The sequence below is a fragment of the Ceratotherium simum genome, chromosome 10 (genome assembly GCF_057802395.1).
Source record: "Ceratotherium simum simum isolate JZ-2026a chromosome 10, ASM5780239v1, whole genome shotgun sequence".
NCBI lineage: Eukaryota > Metazoa > Chordata > Mammalia > Perissodactyla > Rhinocerotidae > Ceratotherium > Ceratotherium simum.
The window spans coordinates 7,064,638-7,085,324 of NC_141909.1; positions in this window are offsets into that span (position 1 = coordinate 7,064,638).

Consider the following 20,687-nt stretch of genomic DNA (forward strand, 5'->3'; position numbering starts at 1 on the left):
CACGGTCGGCACATAATAAAAAAAATGTACCGAAGGTGAGTCACTGCGTAGTATGTGCACATCTCAGTATTTTATGTATAGTTATCCCTTACTTCAAGTTAACTTATTTTATAGAATTTCACTAATAATAAGGACTTAATTTGATTTTGGAAATCTAAAGTTTTGAAATGAAATATTCAAGACTACTTCTTGGGAAATTAATATTTCGTATTTCCAACTATTCTTGTCTCAAATTGTGTTTACTAGGTACTAGCTATTTATCTTCAAATTATAGAATCAACTATTTGTGCCATGGATGTAGATTAATTATAGTCAACATTTTCATTTTTATATTTATTTTAGATGTGGAGAGCACTTGCTTCTGTTAAATCAACTAGATCATTAAAATTTTTAAAAAGTCTTTCATTCAACCAATACTTATTGTGAGTCTACTCAGTGCCAAGCACTGTGCTAGGTTTTGAGAATAAAGTAGTAAGAAAGACCTAACCCTTGATTTTCAACATTTTAAGGTCTAAAAACATAGACAAATATGTAATACGTAATTTATTATAAAACATTACTGGTTCCATGAAAGAGTTGTTCATAAATATTAGAAGAACCCTGACAAGATAGTACTCTGTCTGCCATGAATGGTGGATGGAGAGTTTTGAGAGTGGAGGCAACTTTGTGGTGACCCTGAAAGAAAGGTAAGAGTTTGTTATCTGTGAAAGAGACTGAAGTTTAGATTGAAGGAATGATATTGAAGCCATGTAATAATATGGCAGAATGTGTGCTTTGGGAAGATCATTTTCACTGAAGGGGAAGAAACTGGTGGGAAAAAATAGACTAGTTAGGTAGGAGATAATTAGGAAAGTTTGGGTGAGTATTATTAGGTCAAGTATAAGAGAGTGGCAAGGCACATGAAGAGTGGGGCACAAATCCAGATGCTGCAGAGGATGAATTTGCAGGAGTGGGCAACAAATAGGATTCGTCTGTTGGGTATAAGGAGGGGAGGGCACTGCATGTGGTAGTGAAGTAAAGAGAAGTATGTAGTGATACTAACAGGTAAATAATAATGTTGTTGTCCGAAATATAGAACACAGGATGAAAAGCAAATTTGAAGAGAAAATGATGAGTTTTCTATGATCTTGCTACTCAAAGAGTAGTCCTCAAACCAGCAGCACTGTCCCCCTGCTGGGTCGGGCTACACTCCAGACCTAGTGAATCAGAATCCTCATTTGGCAAGATCCCTAAACGAATCCCATGAACATTAAAGTGTGATCAGAGAGCATGCTGTACAAGATGAGCTGAGTTTGAAATGTCTGTGTACTGTAAAAGAATGGCTGCAAAATCAACTTCGTAGAAGTAAAAGAACATGAGGCCTGGACGCGATTGTCCCAGTAATTCAAGACATCAAAATATTATTTTTAAATGAAATTGTCTGCAAATTCAGGCAAAATGAGATCTTGACCTTAAAAGTTCTGAACATTAACGAATGTATAAACTTTGTTTTCAAAGGAGATGCCTGACTTAATCAGCCAATATGGGATACTTCACTAATATGCATGTATTAGGTGCTCATGGAGTAATTAGAAAGTAATAAGGCTCTGCAATATTTTCTAAATACAAAGTTTTAATTTTGTAGTACTGTGTTGAAAACACTTAATTTCTGAGCTATGATTTTGGCTTGAAGAAGTTGCATTTCTAAAGCCTTATTTAGAATCATGACTTATATTTGGAGTCCAAATTGCTGCAGGCAAATTTTCTGATGGTCATTTTTTTGGTATTCTGTCTGTTCAGTCTTTAGTTACAGTAACATACAATATAAAGCAATGACAAAATCACAAAAGATGTTTTAAATTAACAATTGTACTTCACCTTTTTGGCAAAGTTTGATTTTATCAAGCCCTTTTCCCCCTGTTCTATCCAATTCCATCAGCGTTGCCAACGCTGGAACTGAATCCCTTTATTAAACTAAACCAGGCAAAACCAATCAAGGCCAGGCACATGCCAACTGGTTACAATAGCTGATTCTAATAATGAAACCTAATCCAGTGTTAAAGCCAGACCCAAAACAAACAAACAAATTCCTCCAGATTGGACGCCACATGTGCTCGCTTGAGATACCAGATATATAGGATGAATTTTCTAATGGATGGAATCAGATTGAGTGTGAGCATTACTTTCAAGAACCATGTAATTTCTGTTCTCTGAAAAGAATTTTAAAATATGCTCCAATATCTTGAGACTCTCCCAGATTCCTGAGCTTGGCCTCTGTACAGTAGTTAATTATATTTGGTGTAATGAGGTGATGTTTGGAACTCTACTTGTTCTTGACGCTTGTGGTTTTGATCCAGGCTAAAGTCTACGACCACAATAACCACATTAGCCTGGCTCATAACCCCCATATTTTACAAAGTAATTCAGCACTGTCCCCTCTCTCTAAAAAGCCTGCAAGATGATAATCTATTTTTTAAATACATGACATTTGAAAGCACTTTGCCATCTCCCTAGATTAACAAAAATGGAAAACATTTTCCATTCTGAAAATATATGATGTAGGCTAGGGATTGACTTTGGCTCTATGCAATCATGTTACTGCAAAGATAAACTTACCGTTGCTTAGATTTAAAAAAATATATATATACACATACAACCCATATACATATATATAGATACATATTATATATATATTTTTTTGAGGAAGATTGGCCCTGAGCTAAGATCGGTTACAAATCTCCCTTTTTTTCTTTTTTTTCTCCCCAAAGCCCAAGTACATAGTTGTGTATCATAGTTGTAGAGTTGTAGCTCTTCTATATGGGACGCCACCTCAGCATGGCTTGATAAGCGGTGAGCAGATCTGCGCCCAGGATCCAAACTGGCAAACTCTGGGCCGCCAAAGTGGAACGCGAGAACTTACCTGCTATGCCACCTGGTCGGCCCCTATATATTTTTTTAAGGTAGCTATTTTCCTGAAAATTTTGTTGAACATTAAATGTTGTAACACCACTAAATAAATGAATGTAAATATTTAGTGTTCTGTTTGAGGATGTTGCTGGCTCAAACCATTTTGCCTGTTTTGTCATGCTCTTAGGTTAAAACAGATATGTTTTGAAATATGAATTAAAATGCTGTTCGCTGAACCAAGACTTCGTTCCTTGAGGCCTAACTGCTCCTCACATGGATATCAGGGGATGGCAGAAAACATAGGAAAGATGAGCAGTTTAAAATTCGTGTTTACAGAATTGGAAAGTCATATGCTTAACAGGTACAGTCTTTTTCCTCCGTAGATGACTCGTAGCAACTGGTCTCTTTAGCCTGGCCTTGGGAGGATTCGTGTCTGAAGTGAGAACATTTTACAAACTGGGACAAGTCTTGGCCTGAGCCACTGAGAAACCGTGGCTTTGAGTCATGGCTTTATAACGGAGTGTCTTGAAAAGTGTTTTAAAAAATCACAAAACTCAACCCTGGTAGAATTTGGCCATCATCCTTTTTACTTGCCTAGTAATATTTATAAATGTAATATCCCCTTTGCTTCCTACTCAATTTGAAATGCATCCTAATTAACACGGCTTTCAGGAGCTGGCTCCCCATCCACCCTGTCTCTCAGACCTAGCCTTTGGCCACATCGTCATCAAACACACACAAGGCCATTGTTGCTTTAGGGTTTTTTCACTGACTCTGCATGGTTTCCTCCTACTTACCATTGAGCACAAGCTCAAACATCACCTTGTTATAGACACTGTTCCAGACTACCCCAATCCGTGTACTCCTAGACTCTGTCACACCACCCTGTTCTATTTTTCCAAATAGCGTCTAAACTATGTTTATTTGGTTTTTTATCAGTCACTCCCCCCACACACACACATGTGTAAGAGACTTAAGTACATATATAATTTAAAATAACTGTTTCCCAGTCTCTAGAATACTGACAGGTCCATAGTAAATATTCAATAAATAACTATTCAAGGGGTGAGTGAATGAGTGAATGAATACTAATTATGTCCTGGATTCCTTTTAAGTCTTGCATACGATGGCCAGTGGGTTTTTTTTTGAAATGACTGAAAATGAATTATCAAAGCATTTTCCTTCTCTTAAAGTAACTTTGCAAGTGAAAAAGCCATCTAAAAAAATCAGTTGCTTCCACAATGAGTTCTTATAACACAATACCCAGCAGAAAATGATAAATCAAGGAATTTGCATTCTGACATTTCACTTCAGCAAGGGCAGCGCCTTGTTTTGTCAATCAAGAGTTCTCATGTCTTTGATGAATGATGAGTGCCTGGAGTGAATAGAATAATTACTGACGCCTTCAGGGTCCGGCTGGGTTTGCTTAGGTAGGTGCTTCCTGGTTTTGTTGTTGCCAGAAACTTAGCAGTAAGAAAAGGCTGTCTCCTGCTAATTATGGATCTTGCTCATTTTAGTACAAAGTTAAAATCCCCCAATATTTTTACAAGTGGGATTCCTGAATGTTTCCAAGTTTCAAAGAATTCAGTTTAGCTCAAATAGTAGGAAAAATATGAGGTCATGGATTGCCTTAGCTGAATTGTCACGTGCATAACACATGCCTGTAACATAGTAATACTGGGTTTTTGTGAATCTTCATATATTAACACACTAGCACTGAAAGAATGAAATATGATAAATAAAGGAAACAAATCAAGTACAGTATTTTTATGCTTAGTTTGCAGTATATGTCTATGTCAATGAGCGTGTTATACACAGGATTTCCTTTTCTGCTCAAATGTGTTATGGAGTATTTTGCGGTATATTTACAAATATTGTGAGAAAACCACTAAAATCCCATAAATATTCAGAAATATTAAGACAAAGATTTTATATATATACACACACACACACACTAACGGATTCATAGGACCTATTAATATATATAGAGAGAGATCTATATATCTCTGTATACACACACACACACACACACACACACACACACTCTGACGGATTCATAGGACCCATTACAAGGCTAAACTTCCACCTAGCTCAATTTAAGCTTTCTCCTTAGAATCTTCGGTCAGCTCAAATCTAACTTTCCCGATTGTGGGCTGAGTTTTTATTTGACTTTCTGTCAATAGCCTGCAGTTTTGGGAGGATCTCAAACAGGCTTTGCAGATGCAGTTCAGCAAGAGAGAACTGGCTTTGTCCTCACTGAGTGTGTTTTTAACATAAATGAGCCATAATGTGTTTAATAGGATGTGGAATGTTTAATGAGCAGCATTTCTTCCTTGTTGCGGACATTCCTCGGAGAGGCATTCTATATTGATTCTGTAAAGGGCAGATGGAATTTCTGTGGGTGCGGATCATTATTGCCATTCCCAATGCCAGGTGTGAGAGGACAGGGCCTCACCTAGGAGGCCTCTGAAAGGGAGCTTTATAGATTGGTCGAGTTCAAGGATGATAGCATTTGCTGAAATGAATCTCCGAGCATTAGTAGGGCCATTTCTGCTTAGGGACGAGGCTGTGTCAAGAAAGAGGTTGCCTGTGTGTTGTGTCTTTGGAGGACTGATAACTCATTTCAAATGCAAAACTCTGCTGCTGGGACCCCTGAGAGAGCGTCATGAGGCCCTGTGCTTTTCTCTGCAGCTTGCTGAGTCCCGACTACCAGGGGTTGATGTGGAACTTCAAAAGGAAGACAAAACGCAGTACACCTGCGAATAAAAACCCAGGAAGGAGACATGGGCTTCATTATTGGGTGCCTTAGAGCCAAATAGGATCCAGGCCTTCACCACCTGTTCTTATATGTTCCCCCCACCCCCTCCCCATATATTTTTTTTTCTTGTGGAATTGGAACAAGAAAAAGAATAGACCAAGGAGAAGAGAGCATGAGGGAGGGCTCCTCATCTGAACTGTCCTCCTCTCACCTCCTCCCTGTCCCATGTCTTTTTTCCTTGAAAGTTATTAGCTCAGGGTTGGATGCTGCCTTCATAAGTATATCTTCCCAGGAAGTATAATCGATAATTTATAACCTTTTATTCTTCACGTGATTGTTCAGAGGGATGATATTTTTGAGACGTATTTAAAGCTCCTATTTTTCTGGAGTACTAAAAATAAGATTCGATTGATCTTACCTTTTCAAATAGCTCCCAATCAAATTCACGGTCATTTTGCCATTCAAAGATGAAGTGATTTGGACAAAACTTTAGCCAACAGATTTCTAGGCAGAGAGTTTTTCTAAGAAAATTCCTGGATTGCAGTACTGTTGCAGACCTGGCCCAGGACTTTTGCCTACAATAAGTCTAGGGAAGCTCTCCTGAAGACAACAATAACAGTCCTTTTCAAGGAATCGGGGCAGGTTGTGTGCTTATGTTGAGGTATCATTTCATTAGTTCATTTTGTCCCTGACAGACCTAGGGAAATTTAATGTATTATATGGATGGATTATGGCTATTTGGTAGTACTCTTATGTAGCACTCATACAGATGTTGGAAGGATTACAAAGACTTGGCCACAATAGAAATCCACATCCCTATGATAATAATTTTTAAAAATTGGATAATTAAGCCACTTCTGATTCCCACTCTCCGGCTCTGCTCTCTTCTCCCAGCATTGTGCAGGGCGAGTGGAATCAGAAGCTCGTCTTGCACTGCGCTTGGGCTTCAGAAAAGCACCCTGTTTGTGCTCTGGGGCTGCTAATTGATGAGGTGACCCAGCTCCTCCGTGGCAGCAGCTCCAAAAAGGGGCTGGTTTGTAAACTAGAGCCTTTTCCCGACCCATGCTTATGTCCTCAGACACATCCATCACCTTACCCAGGTTTCTGTTTCCCTTCTGGAGTGTTCTCTAACACACGCTTTCGACAAACAGAAAACAGAAACAGGACCCGCTAGATCCATCATGGGAAGTATAAGGTCTTAAGAGATGGTAGCACGTTTTCATTTGCTAGAAATCTAAGGCTACTGTAAGGGAGTCACGTTGTCTTTTAAATGACATGAAAACTTTTTTTTTTCCCTGCAGGATTACATTTGTCACACATGAAAATTCTATTCTTAGTCCCTAGTGCAATCCATTCACTATTTTACGGACCCCAAGTCCTCTAGTAAGTGCTAGGAAACCACATCACATAACATTGGCTGGGCTGCATTTTGCATGTGGGTCTTTGATTTGTCTGACAGCTGTGGAAGAACCCACAGTAGACAAAGCTCCGGGGAGCACACATGTGTGAGTACAAAGGGTGCACGTGAAGGTGGGGATTAGCTTACATGCAATTTTTCCCTTTCTGCTAGAAAAATATATCTTAATTGGGGAGGAAGCACGGTCCACTTAGCAAATGCTCTTCGGGGGGACAAAAAACCCCAGTTTTGGCCACCTTCTGCTATTGCTCCTCACTGTCATCTTTGGCAAGTTCCTGAGCTTCTCCGGATCTCAGTTACATCCTCTCTAGAGTCTAGAGGTTTCAAGTGTGAGAATTAATACCGTGTATTTTAATGTATCTGAAAAATGATGCAGGAAAATTATAAGACATTCTTTGAGAGAATGAGATCATCCTTTTTGGTCCATTTGGAGGGATTGGCTGGTTCAGATTTGGGCATGCAGTGGCTGTCAACTTGCCTCTTTACTAATAACATCCTAGCAAATTGAATGTGGAAAAAGAACGACAGCGAGATCATGCTACCAAGACCCTACTAAGGGCTGCCTGTTTCCTGGCTCATTATGTCCTTAGGAAAGTTTTTGGAGTTAGATGTTCTCATCATTATTTTTAGGGATGAGAAAAGCAAGGCCCCAATAAGCTTCATAACTTGCCTGCACCTCACAAAGCTGGTAGAGCCACTGGATCTGAACCCAGATTCTCCCTCTCTCCCCGCTACCACAGCGGCCAGGCCAGTTGCCGGCGTCTTACTTCGATGGATACCCAGTTGAAACGGGTTGCATTAACAAAACAAGGCAAAACAGTATGAAAATACCAAAGTGTCCTTTCCCGGGTGTCCTGGTGGCCTGTGAAATTTGATCTGGGCAAAGCGATCCTCTGGCCTCCTGATTCTTCCCTTTGCTCCCTGAGGGTCGAGCTGTTTTCTATTTGTGGGGGGCATGTTTGATCATTTAAGAATGTGCTTTGCTGCATGCCTTGAAAGAGGAAGCCGCTGTCGTGATGTGCAAACAAGAGCTCATTCCAGTGTCCAGCGTCCTCCAGAATGACCTTGATTGTGTCTCCTCTGAGCAGAGGCACCAAAATACTCCAGAAAAGAAGTGGCCCAGGGAGAGAGCAGCATTTTCTTTTAAACGATCTAACTGGATCTTATTGGTTAACACTTCCTGAGCACCAACAGCACAAATTCATTGATTCCTCAACATAATGCAATACTGTCCTTTTTTTTTTTTTTCCCTATTCTAGCACATGTTAGTGAGAGGCTAATCTGGAATCAGAAATTTGCCCTGATAGATATCCATAACAGAGCAGCAAGTGTTCAAGGTGATTGTTAACTGGAAGGAAGGAATGACTCACAAAATTATCTTGAAAATTATTTATACGTGGATTTCATTAACAAGAGGTCTGACTGTCCTCAGAGGATAATCCATGCCCCACCCAGGGCGCCTGAAGTTCCCTACATTTTGACAATTTTTCCATTGTAGAGAGAGATTGAGAAAAGAGGTAAGAGTGGCTTGCCTTCACCGAAAAAGCTTGCCTTACTCATAGCAGAATGTAAATCACCATACTCCTGCTTGAGCCAGTAACAGCAACATGTAAAATTAGTAGCATTTTAGAAATTAACAAATTAACTATGCACTGCTCCTTGTTTTTAACTATGAGCAATCTCATTATAATTCAAAGAATCTCAGATAATTAGATTTAATAGAATCTGGTGAATACCCGGCTTCCTAATTTATTGTATTTGGTAGCAATTTTGTGGGCAATTACATGTATTGCAGTTTTGGATGCCTGAAAAACCAAGTATGTTTTTGGTATCCGAGCAGAATTAACATAAAGTGATTAAATGGTATGAATAAATATGCAAATGGATGATAAGTCATTGACTAGAAAAGATATTGATGGAAGGAAAGAAAAACAAGCGAATGAGAAGGAAGGCAGGGGGTCCAGGAAGGTGGAAAGGAGAGATTCAAGGAGGTCAAGCTACGTGATACCAATGCTGGTTAATTCCCTGAGGGCTCTCTTCTCACTCAAAGGAGTGAGAATAAGTTTAAATTCTGAATTGGAAAAAATGGGAAGGCACTCTCTTTTCCTTTATTAATGGCAGAGTTTGCTGCTGAGACTGTCTACCGCTCTAGATTTTTTGTGGCTGTTCCACGCACCGTCTACTGCATTCAGGTCACTAATTTTCATGCTTCTTCAGTCTAGAAGAGACATCCTCCCACTTGGCATAAGAGGAAAACCGTCAGAATGGACCAGAAGGGAGATATTAGTTTTGATGAGACACTAATGAGGGTGCACCTCCTTTTCATCAAACACCAACAGACTGATGTTGTGTCTCAGGCATCAACACTGCCTAGCCCCAGCTTGTGGAACACAAATCTGGGGCTGGATTTTGATAATCACTGGCCTAGAATATGGTTTAAGTGGGCCTGCTACTTAAGTTATTATTAAACATTTCATACCCCTTTTGTTCCTTATAGTCAGTTCTCTCCATCCAGTAAGTGTTTAGGTTTTTATACACATTCCCCAACCTTCAATTATAGCACATAACTGTGACAAATTTTCCCATATCTTTCTTTAAACCTGTATTATTTTCACTTAATATTTTTCTTCAATTCAATTTGCTTTTTAAAGTCCTTTTAAAGTACATTTCTTTAATAAGAAACTGCTATAATTGAAAACTCAATATCGTGCTTCATTACTACAAGAAAACCTTAAGCATAAGGACAATGCGAGTGATGTGATTAAATTTTAAAATAAGAGCAATAAACAAGAGAACACAGGGAATACCCACTCTAATGAATTTTCAATAAGATATGTTCTTAGGGAATTGCCTGGGTAGGAGAGTAGCAGGGGCTGTGGAAAGTGAGGGTGCTCTGCGAGGCAGAGTCTGGGAGAGAGCAGTTTAGGTGGAAAAAGTTGGATTCTCTCGCAACACTGAGGAGTTGAAAGGGCTTTACCACCAGCAGCCCGTATTAAACTCCCTGCCCAGCCATTTTTCTAGTACCGACATTACAGCCAATAGTGGAATAAAAAGCTGTTTAAAGGGATGAATATGAGAAAACCTCACATAGTTGAAAAACCAAAACCAAGACCAAAAATTATTACCACCAAAACCCATTTTTTAAAAAGCCCTAAAGTTTTATTTCTCAGGATTTTATTCTGAAAGTTGTCGAAAAATAGTTCACTGTTTTAACTAAAGTAAACAGCATTTTTTGCATGGGTGCTACAAGAACATCTGTGAAATCAAGGTTGGATTGTGCTGGTTACAGATGAGTGTGAAGAACGTGTAAGTGTTAATGTCATGGTAGTAATGTTGTTTGTATGCTGTCTGTTACAATCCTTTACCATGTTCTGGGAAACCCCGTATGGACAGGGAGACATATATGGCCGCTTTGCCTCTTTTTAATCACTCGTCTTCCTTCCGCCCCTTGCATGCTAAGCACATTCTATGGCAGCTCTTCCTCGTGCAGTGGACTCTGTGATCAAATACCTGCCCTCTCGCCTTTGAGGGCAGAGGATGTTATTTTACCAGCCTATTTGAAACTGAGCTCCCTTTAGTGGGTGCATCCCTGGAGAAATATAAGAATGCAGCAGAGACTCAAAATCACTGCATTAACTACAGATGTGAGTTATCTTGGAAAACAATGTGTGCACACTGGGAATAGAAGTGCTTCCATCTCATCTCCTTCTGTTGCAAACCTGGGAGGTTTATCAAATCTGGGGGAATGGGGGAGAGAATTTAACACACTTCTAATAAAAAAGTGTCTCTGACAGAGTATTTTTGGTGTCCTAAAAAGGGGAAATGTTTACTCCATTTTTTTGGTTTATCATGTACAAAATCAATAAAGTGGGACTTAATTATTTAAGGGGGTCCTATCTCCCAATAGACAACAGGCTTACTGCACCAGGCCCTGGGAAAGCCAGAAGGAAGGGAGACCATCCCTATCCTTGAGGAAGACATTTGAGAACAAGTAATGCTGACACCTTCCCAGCCCACTGACTCTGAACCCCGGGAGCACTGGGCTGCAGCATCTGTACATGGAGGGAGGGGTGCTCAGCCTGGCTTCTGGTCTTTTCCTCGGGGAATGTGTCCAGTCACAGTCACTTGGGTCGGCCAAGCTTGTTACCAGCACTGCTCCGAGCTCATGAACCCCTTGCTGACTTGATTCCTAACCTCATTTTCACTTTATGTTTCCCTTTGCACAGTGTTGCTGTCTTGTTTCTCTATGCTGAAGCATCATTCTTGAGAGCCACCTTGGGTCCCCATTACTTGGGCACTAAGTTTCTTCTTGTTTGTCTCCTGTTTTTCCTCTTTGGAATTAGAGGTCAACCTTTATTCCACATCCTGGGGAGGAGACCACTTTATTTGTGGCAGGACCCCTCTGTGATGATTGTCCTTGGCTGGCTCTGTCACCATCATCCTTGTCAAATTGCACACTGCCTACTGGAACTGTCTTTGATGTCTGAATGCTTGTTCAGACCATCCCAAAGCACAAGATAGGTTTCCCTTTGGCAGCCCCTCCAAGTTTGACCCAGCCACCATCCACAGAGCCCCAAGAGCCTGTTTGACAAAATAGCCTGGTAGATCTAGTGATTTTTGATAGATTTCAATAATTTTTAAGTTAATTCTTTTTCTCGCAATTAAAAGGGAGATAACGTTTTATTTATCAGGCACATTATATGAATACTTTTGTTTATTCTGTCTTTATTGGGAAACTACTTTGATAAACCTTCTTGGGACAGAAGCTAGGCCTCTAGCTCAAGGGGATGACTGGAACCACGACTCTCAAAGAGAGGATTAGCCAAGTTGCAGAGCAAGGAGCAGAACTGCCTGGGTTCTAGTTTACCCCTGCCACCTTGCCTGCTGAACAGCCTTGAGTAAGTTGCTTTACCTCTCTGTGTCTCCATTCCCCAGTCTCTAAAGTTATCTCACAGTGTTCTTGTAACAATTAAATTAGTTAATGTTTGTAAAGTATGTGGAGACACATATGTTTCAGCATAAATCTGGTTTTACTGCTAATTACAAAATAAATATATCCCCAATGCTGAATATTTTTGAAATATCCAAAAAACACCAAATATTACCTGTTACCTCTCCTCCAGGGATGTTACCATTTTGATACGTGTACTTTTAGTCTTACTTTCTGTATTAATTAACATGTTATTTTAAGACTAATAATATATGTACTGTGTATTATTTTGTGTGTTCAGTTACAAGTAACAGAAAGTGACACAAACTCTCTTGAACAATAAGGAGAAGTAATTGGCTCATGTAACTGAAAAACTGAGTGATTTCCTCATTCCGATTGGCCCACCATAGGTTTTAGCGCCACCCATGAATAATTCCTATAGCCGTAATCTTCGAGGATGAACACCTTGTGTTTAGGCTTACCTTAATTTACTTGCTGAGTCAATCTGTGTGGTAAAGAGGAGTATGCTGACTGGGTGGTGGGAAGTGGTGTTGATAATGGCAGCAGCTGTGTTGGAGGTTAATCCCATGTCAATGGCTGCAATGCAAGGGGGAGGCTGAATGGATTCTGTGTAAGTATCCAAAAACAGTGCCCTTTATTGTATTTTCTGTAAAATGATTTTTAGCAATGAAAAAAACATACCTAAGCTGTCCTATTGCCAACCACTTAGAAAGTTTTCTAATATATTAAATAATGCTATAGTGAACATTCTTGGACACATTTCTTCCTGCTTCGTCCATGTTACTCATATTTATCTTCTTCCTTTTTTCCTCTCTCTCCTGAGTCTTTTCTCATTTCCTACAACTACCATTCAGATTGTCTTCACACTTTCTTCCATTTGATACCTTCTTTTACTTGTCAGCTTCTTATGTATTTTTTTGTTGTTGTTGGAAGGCAGGAAGTATAGAAAAAGGCATATGAAGGTCCACAGCAGATAGACTTGGATTCAAATTTGAACTCTGCATCTTAGTAACAGTCTGACTTTAGGGAAATCTTTTAATTTCTATGAATATTACTCAGTCTCCTTAAAATGTGGATAACAGACAACCAAAATGAGAAATATGTAGATTGGACTACATTAAAATTAAAGCTTCTGAGCATCAAAGGACACAATCAACAAAGAGAAAAGGCAACCCATGGAATGAGAGAAAATATTTGCAAATCATATATCTGATAAAGAATTAACATCCAGAATATATAAAGAACCCTTACAACTCAACAACAACAACAAAAATAACCTGATTAAAAAATGGGCAAAGGACTTGGATAGACATTTCTCCAAAGAAGATACATAAATGGGTAACAAGCATGTGAATAGATGTTCAACATCACTAATCATTAGGGAAATGCAAATCAAAACCACAATGAGATGCCACCTCACACTCATTGGGATGGTTACTATTAAAAAAAAAAAAAAAACGGAAAATAGCAAGTATTGGTGAGGATGTGGAGAAAATGGAACACTTGTGCACTGTTGCTGGAAATGTAAAATAGTACAGCTGCTATAGAAAATATTATATAAAATATGGTATAAAAGGTAGTATACAGTAAATAGGATATAAAATGTAGAAAATAGTTCCACAAAAAATTAAAAATAGCATTGCCAAGTGGATATTCACCCAAAAGAATTTAAAACAGGGTCTTGAAGAGATATTTGCAAACCCATGTTCATAGCAGCATTACTCACAATAGCCAAAAAGTGGAAGCAAACCAAATGTCCATTGACCAATAAATGGATAAACAAATTGTGGTATATACATACAATGGAATATTATTCAGTCTTAAAGAGAAAGAAAATTCTGACACATGACATAATATGGATGAACCTTGCGGTTTCACCTAAGTGAAATAAACCAGTCACAAAAAGACAAATACTGTATGATTCCACTTATAAGAGATATCTAAAATAGTCAAATTCATAGAAACAGAAAGTAAACTGGTGCTCCCCAGGGGTTGGGGGAGAGGGAAATGAAGAGTTGTTGTTTAATGAGGATAGAGTTCCAGTTTTACAAGATGAAAAAGTTCTGGAGATTGGTTACGCACCAATGTGAATATAATTAATACTAAGGAACTGTAGAGTTGAACATAGTTAAGATGGTACATTTTATGCTATGTGTATTTTACCACAATTTAAAAATCTAGACCATATAAAAACAACTGATCATTCATGATTAGGATCAAAATGTGATTGTTTTTTATCTACTTTACTGAAATAAAAATGTTGCATCAATGAAAAAAAAATAAGGTCAACTATACCAATCACACAGGATAGAAAAACAAATGGAGTAAGTGTCTGGGTTCTTCTTGGCTCAATAAAAATGCCTGATCACAGTTATCTTCGTCTCTCACTTTTTTTTCCTCCATAGTGCTTAGTTTTAATTTTCCCATTTCTTGGCATTTTTAAAAATTGAATCCTTAAAAGCATATGTCAGTTTTTGTTGTTATTATGATCATTGTCCAAGGGAGGAATAGGCAATGGCGCATCGGTTCCTACATGTGGACGGCGGAACCAGACCACACTTAGCTGCTAAAAATAAGACTGAGTGAAACATGCCATTTGTGCTTTAAAAGCCCACATGCGAAGCTCTCTCGCTGAACGGCGTTAAGTGAAGCCACATAGAATCTTTCAGATGAGACGGAGGGAAGGCAGCTGAACAAGAATATTTCAACAAACCATAAATCTTATCTTAATTGCAAAGTTAAAGTACTTGGAGCACGAGGAAAGTGACAGAAAAAGAAGTGAAACTAATATGATCAAGCTGAAATCAACCCTGGTCACCAGCGAAGACACTTAGCGTTTTCAAGGGAAATGCTTCTGGATAATGTTTCCTGGAAACCAGATGGGAAGTTAGATTAGCTATTTTCACTCCAAAATAGCTTGTGTTTTTGTCATCATAATGTAACATTTACAGAAAATCAACAATATGCTGGCCTTCTGTTAGGCATGGCCCTGTGTGAAATAGTTGTATTCTGTGTGAGACAGTGATGATCACAGGAGAAGCCCAAATCTCGGCCACATTGAAGGGCAGGGACAGAAAAGAGGACAGGAAGGGCCATGAGAGAAGGGAATTAATATGAAAGCCAAGTGAGCCATAAAACTTATCTAAAACTACAGTCATGAATTGTAAGAAAAGGATAGGAAAATTTGAGCACATTTCAATAACACTCATTAATATATCAACTTCTGGGATGCACATGTTCCCTGGAAGTGAATTTCCAGATAACCGAGGCTTACCCAATGCCAGATCAATTTTCAACCTAAGAATTTGCTGGATCTGGCCAGGAATGTTTGTGTACTTCTCTTACCTTCCTAAAAGATATGATTGATCATATTTTGGTCCTTAATCGACAATTCAGAGGAAACATTATCAGCATTTATTGTAATTATGAGTTTATAATGTATAAAGCAGGATGCTTTGGAGAGTGAAAGGGGCACTCTTGGTACCTATGCCAGGGCTCGGGGGTCAATGGGCTCTGTCCCAGGAAGATCGGGGCTGTGGTTACTCTAGAATTCTAGGCTGACAAAGTTTTCTGTGTGCAATTTTGTTTTCAGCATCTTCTGCCCTTGAGAAGTGGGGCAGTCACTTTGCTGGCATCTAACAGGCCTCATATCACAAACTTCCTCTAGTCCCCTGCCTCAAATGGTAGGTATTCAAATGGGAAATCAGATGGCCACGCCAGTTTAGAAATACATCTTAAATAAGGAGCATACATCTCAGAGTCAGAGTGGAAGAGTAATATAAATGACCTTATTGTGTGAATTGTGTCAGGTCTTTCCGCTCAGGATTAGAATCCAGGAGAGGGAAGACAGGTCTCAGGTTAAGTAGGGGAGGATGTTTGGTAAAACGTACGTTTCTGAAATCGGGTGAAAAATCAGGTTGCTTTCATTCTACAAAGTATGTTTTGTGTCACTAAGGTTGATCTTGTTCTTCATGAATTACATGAGAGTAAGGGAAGCTGTTGTGGTTGTCTCTCCTGGAACGTTTCAGTGGCCCCAGGGTTGGGTACTGGTTGACAGTGGCCCTCTGCCAATATTTGCACAGCCTCATCACAGTGTGTTGTCTGAGTAAGTGGGCATGATGGCATGGCGGTAACTGCCAAGACGGGCACGGTACTTACAAGATGCCAGACGCTCTCCTAAGCACATGAGGTCCATCAACACGTGCTCCAATATTTTACATGGAGTAGTGTGATTTTAAAACCCAGATTATGTTAAATCTAATAATATTATAAATAACGCTGTAGTGAACATTGGTCCCAAGTAGGAGGGATTTGATAGATGAAAGCCCTGCATCCCAGTGGAATCCTGGGGTAGTTGGAAAGCCTGGAAGTAGAACACTCTGGAAGCAATAGGGCATTCCCTATTCAAGAAGTGCCTTCCCCTGGTGGGAATTCAGGATTCAAATATCTCGAGTAAATCTTTCTCTGTCATCAACATTTCAGGAACAAAGACACAAAAATTCAACCCCTTAAGATGTTTATCATCAATTATTTTGACTTTACTACCACTATCTGTAGGTTATTAAGATAGGCACTTAATCATCCCCATGATCATGTGCTAGACAGGTGTTGGCAAGAGCCAGCTGGCTTTGCACCTGCTCTTTAAAAGCAAGATGGGAATCAATGAACTCAGCAGACTGTGTACTCATCTTTCCATTACTTTACGTTAAAGAAAGACATTTACTTTATGTTTATATGAGAAATAGTTCTGTGATTTCAATTCTCTTTCTTTTCCTAAAAAATCTGTCTTTAGTAATTCATGTCTAGGTTACCATGTATAGAGAGAATAGCAATTTTGCCACTCAGTAAATGACTACTTTTTAAGAAAATTGGGTGGGATGGTATAAAATTCTTCTCAGAACCCGAGGCTAAAATATATTTAGGTAAATAACACATAGTATATCATATCGCACTATGTTCAACACCGATTGCTTGGATAAACCTACCACAGCACAAGAGGAAGTCAAATGTAGTCTGCCTTGTGCACAGTAGAGCCCACGTAATTCTGGCAGTTAATCAATCATCCAAGATAAGTGGTTACTTAATAAATATAATCCTTGCCCACTTAGAGTTTTCGATCCAAATAGAAATTCAAAACAGAGTTAGCTGCATAGGGGAATGTGCAAACTCCAAGATGACTGTACATCCTGCAGTCGAGGCCATTGAATGAACAAACAAATTATTATTTCTACCAAAGAGAGTAGCTATCATTAGGGGTTTCGCAGTGAGTGAATTCTCCCACTCCCAAGCATGAGTCATTTCTTCTCGTGGAGCGGCCAGGGAGTTGCCATCTGAGCTCTCGGTGGGAACGAGTTCCTGGGGCGGAAGAGATGGACATTCCTGAGTCCTTTGAAGCAGAAGGGAGTGTGCTTTATAACCCTGGGAAAGAGGGACATTCTGAGAGTAAGGTGTGGCACTAGGTGAGGGAGAAGTTGTAGGAGGGAGTGGTGCGGATGGTAGTCAGAGCGTGAGAAGGGAGGGGCAAGGTTTGATGATGCTTTTTGTCGGTTTAGTGGTGTTTCTGAGTGGAAATACCAACTTCACTCAGATCATGATCTCTTGCTCCAACATCAGCATTACTACTTAAACTGGATTCAACTATATATATATTCTTATGATACAGTCTTCCATTGATTTCAGAGGTTAGAGTAAAACCATATCATCTCTAAAATAAAGCACACAGAGCTAGAGAATGACGTGTAGACATGAGGAATAGAAAACAAAGAGAAAAACGTGGAACTTCTAATCAGGAGGGTCTACACACCAGATTTAGGAAAATAGGAATTTAAATGAGTGACCCTTCATTCTTTTATTTGTCTCTTCCTAATTCAGTCATCTGTTCACTCACCTTAGTAAACATTTATTGATTATATATTCTATGCCAGAAGAGCTGGAAAATTTCCAGTAAGACTAAGAAGATTGAAATCCTCTGGTAGGGGATAAATACACAAGAATAAATAACTATGATGTAATCTGGTAAATATAACAGGAGAAAGAACAAAGTGTTTTGAAAGCAGAAGATAGAATTAATCATTTCATCTGAGAACTAGATGAAGGCTTTCCAGAGATGATATTTGATGTGGGCATAGAAGGGTGAGTAGGAGTTTGCCAGCTGTAGAGAAGGGGACAGTATAGAGTTAAAAGTGCTGGTGCTCCACACAGACAGCGGAGGTTGGAATCTTGTCCCTGCTTCTCACTAGTCCTGTGACCTTGCAGAATCTACGTAATCTTTCTGTCTCCGTGTTTTCATTTGTGGGAAAAGGAGATAATAATAGCAGGTACTCCAGAGAATTGTTGTCTAAATTAAGAAAGACAATAAGTCAAGGACTGAGAAGAGTGTCCGATAAACAACATACAACAATATCATTAAAAAGGAATCCCAGGCACATCGCTTGGCTTGTACACAGACAAGTGAGAAGCGGATGACGGTGTGTTTGAGAAACACTAGAGCTTTGCTACAGTGAGGGGGTGGGCTGGAAGCAGAGAGGCTGAGCCAGAGCAGCACATGGAGATGGGTGTGCAGTTGTAGCGCAGAACCTCAGGCTGGATGGCAGCGGGAATCCACTGGCTGGATGGAAGCTGGAGGCGGACGTGATTGCAAATAACCATTAGCAAGGCCGTCCTGGAACAGTGTTGAGAGTGGGATTAGAGAATAAAGAACTTGTGCCCAGTGGCCCAGGTCTATAGGCCTGGACCATCTCCCAGTCCAGAGCTGGAATCATGGCAGTGGCAGGGGCCAGAAGAGGCAAGTTTCTGGAGCCATGCCTAAATTAAAACCAAGAAGACTGGACGGCATTTGAATGTAGGGTGAAGGGAAGAAAACTGTGGGTGACTCTGATGTCTCGAGCCTGTGTGACAGGGTAGCTGATAGCATCCTTAACAGATAAAAAAATGCAGAATTTGGAAGAGAAAGTAATAGAGGAGGAATAGGAAGGTGTTTTTTAGGAGACAGGGAGAATTAATAAGCTTGTGTTGCCGTCTGCCGTCTGGACATCCAAAAAGAGACACTCAGAGGGCAGTTAGACATATGGACTAGAGATTTGGGTCATTACCACACAGATCGTGGTTAAATCTGGGCAGGGTGGTGGGAGGTGGGTGAAGTCTCTGAGGAGTAAACATAGAGTAAGACCCCTTGAGAACACCAGGATTGCGTGGTCTGCTCCTCTCCTCTAACCTTCCAGACCCGGCAGCACTCTCCTTGTCTCATGCTGAACTCTGAGCTTACCCTAATGTTTGTGTCTTCTAACCTTGTAACTTTTCCCCCCAGTGCCCTCAGCTGGGATGTTCTGGTCTTCGCTTTCCCCTGGTCACAGTGTGTATTTACAGCTAGTCATGCTGCTGTCAGACACTCGGGGCAACCAGATGATGTGGTCGAGCCTACCCCTCAGGATCCTAAATCCTCTGGGTGAGGAGGTGGAGGAGGCAGAGGAGGCAGGGCCACCTGCAGAGGAGAGTTCGAGATGTGAGGAAAGAGCCACAGATGAGGCATCTTGGCAATCAAGATGGGTCGAATGGAGCTTCCTTTTATGAATAAATATCATTCATCTTGCTTCTTTAAGATCCGACTTGAAACCACAAATTTTGCCTTTCTTGATTACTACTTGGGATGAGAAAAAAGTGAGACTTTTCACCTTTCTACAAAGGCTATGCTTCAGAAACCAGTAGTAAATGTCAACTCATCCTTCTAGTAGTGGGCTACCTTCTTACTGAATTTTAGGGCCTGAGTTTCCTCGTGAGCAAGATCAGAGCAACGAGAGCTATCCTACTGGATTGTATTAAATGATGCAGTCCATGAAAACTAGCACAGAGCCTGGAACACAGTCAGCACACCACACATATGTGTTTCCTTCCTTCTTCCCACCTTTTCCATGTCCTCCAACTACCTTGAAATATCACTGGATCTAAAGTTTCCACCGATCTCATAACTCCGTCTGAAATACTCGTTGCCTCTAAAACACATTGTGAATCCCATGGCATTGTCTGTTCTCAAGATCACATCTGTGATGCTGGTAGACTCATTAGAGAGCTCACAGCAGAGTTTGGGTCTCCTGAGGACTCCAATGTTCCTTTGAACAGAGTCCCCTATATAGCATCCGGGGATGCACTGATATCTTGGTTTGTGTAGTTGTTTGTTGACTGGGGGTCCTTTGACTTTTTAAACTCTCTTATTCTCATATTTGAGTTATAAAATATTGACAGTAGTGTGAGAACTACCATTACATGAGTATTTAATGTCGTTCTACACATACACTTTGCACAAATGATGTTATTTAGTCTTTGTAAGAAACTCATGAGATAAGAAATGCCATCCACCATCCACATTTATAGAGGGGAAAACAGACTGTGAGACAGCATAAAGTTACTATTTCAAGGTCACTCAGCTGAAAAGCGGCAGGGGCAAGAAGGAAGGCCAGGGCTTGACTCTCAGACTGGCGCTCCCGTCCCTCCCTGCCTGCCTGTCCTAATACAAGATTCGGGAGGCATCTCTTTGGCACATGAAGAGCTCTGAGAAACTGAATAGATAAAACTTGATTCCCAATTTGTTTCCATAATTTATTTCCAGTGGCCTCATTCCTGGGTAAGCACGATCCTTCTCTTATATAGTGGACGCTGTGCCAGCCAGTTACTCTGACTTC